We start from the raw sequence: 2,388 nt of genomic DNA on the forward strand, positions 1-2,388 counted from the left end.
TATATATATATAGTGATGCGAACGAATTTATTTTTATTCACATCTTATTACACCGATTTTTCTCATTTTATAATATTCTTTTACGATCAGCAGCGGTTTCTGGAAAAAAGAGAATAAAAAAACTTTTTTATCACTATTCGCTTTTTCAGCGGAGAATAATATGCATTAGGGCCTGAGCACAATAGAGGAACAGGAATTAGATATTAAAATTTTAACTTATCAGAAACTGATTACATCGGAATACACGGTTTCTGATAGGTTGAAACCTTAATATCTAATTCTTGTTCCTCTATTGTGCGCAGGCCTTTACACTAGTCACCGTAAATGCAATACCTTATGGCTTATATTTTGATTGCGTTGATGATGAGGAACTCGTTGGTAACTTTAATGCTTTTTCGTTGGGACATTCCAAATATCTCGGGTTTTTCTTCGATTGTGGTGGGGGACTTGGCGGATCTTGCTGTAAGGGACGGTATCCCTTGCACTCGATCGATTTTCGATGTATATATTCTTTTACTCGATCCATGTCTTATCGCTCGTAATCGAAGTTTACGATTGAACGAAAAAGCTTTGTACACTGTTTATGTACACTGTCAGATCGGTGACATGTCGTGACGCGCTAAGAGAAGCGCCGATATTTCGGCTGCTAAACAAAAAACATAACTCTTCTGCAGTAAATGTGGAATGCAGGATGTACAGGTATCCACACAAAGGCGAATACTCCGAGTCGAACGCACCCCCTTTTTTTGTCAGCGATTTCTCTTTTATTACTTGAACATGCGTTCTCTCTCGTCTAGATAATATTTACTTAAATTCTACGATCGACAAGCTAAAAATTAAAAGCTACGCTTTGTGATCCCATATTTTATTTTACCAACTTCCTGTTGTTTGACGAGAAAACGCCCTTCAACTTTTTACGCGTTTGGAAATAAGATTTTCTCTACATGGTTTGCCATAAATTTTATTACCATGGATCTGACGATTCTGAGGATCTATGTTTTTGCTTATGTTTCCAATATCGTTGGGAAGATTTCTAATGACACGTTTCTTGAATATTGCCATGCTTGCCGATCGGTGACGTTCGAGTTTTATGTTCGTGCTTTGTCCTAATGACTATTTTTTGTCGGAATTTTCACGAAACGGAGAAATAGTGGAGTCCACTGAACATAACGAAATATATATAGAGCATGAGTGCTCAACACCTCAGTTGGTGCCTTGAGAGATTGTCGAATCGGTCGCAATAAGAGCGGTGCGAAAAGTGTGGCTAACCATCGTGCGAACGTCGTGGATATAGTCGAAAATATTGGAAACGTGGATTCTGAATAGTTCGCGAATATTTGAGATGAAGTGTGTTTTATAATAGAAATGGAAGTAGATTTTGAAGAGATACTGAATGAAGATTCATCCGACGAAGAATCCGTGTTATCCGACGACACCGGTTTTGTCAGTGACGCGAGCGAATACGAAACGGATCTTGAAGAAAAATTTATACCAGCTGCAGAAATCCGTGCACTGAACGATCGCACCAAATACTGTATGATTCAGTCTTATTACACAACTGGCGGTCCTTTAACCGTATGTGCTGCATGCATGGTGCTTTTAGCTAACATTGACACCGTGGGAATGCATTTTATAAAGAAATATAGTATCAATTATATTGATGCGCTGAGCGGTCGGTTTTGTACGAACTGCAGAGTAGCATTGTACATTATATATCCATGCAACAGATGCCCACAGTGCACAAATTAAAAACTATTTTGAACAGTATTGTGAGCGAGACATGGAAAATGACGTTGTAAATGATGTGTTGTACGTTCTCGGTAATCAGCGAAAGAGAGCCATAAATGATGTGCGAATATCGCCGGTGCAGTTTCTACGCGACCGAGAGTTAGATATACGCGGTGAGAAACATGGAAAAGTTATAACATCGTCCGTTTCTGTCTGGTCTTTACTCACGCGACAGAGAGTGTATACGCGATTACGAGAAGAATGTAAGAACGATGACAATAAAAACATAAATGTCAATGTAATAAAGGACGATTATTATTGGGCGAAGAAAATCGCAGATAAGATCCGGCGTTGGTGCACGTGCATTAAGATTCCCGCGGGTAGTGACAAATGTGTCGAACTGTTGATTATTGACAATATGTGGCAGGGGCTTCGTGATCATATACCAAATTTGTTTTTCGATTTATGCAACGATCGATGCTTTGAGTGTAAACAGTGCATTTTCGCACACAAACATAATAGAACAGTGATAGAACGTTATTACGTTCTAGATACGAGGCGGTGCTGCAACGTATGTAAACGACTCATGTGCAAGTGCTCCGTGGAAGAGTGTGACGTGATCTAAAGACTTTGATTTTAAAAAACATGGAATTCGACGAA

The sequence above is a fragment of the Trachymyrmex cornetzi genome, unplaced genomic scaffold (genome assembly GCF_001594075.2).
Source record: "Trachymyrmex cornetzi isolate Tcor2-1 unplaced genomic scaffold, Tcor1.1 scaffold832, whole genome shotgun sequence".
Taxonomy (NCBI): domain Eukaryota; kingdom Metazoa; phylum Arthropoda; class Insecta; order Hymenoptera; family Formicidae; genus Trachymyrmex; species Trachymyrmex cornetzi.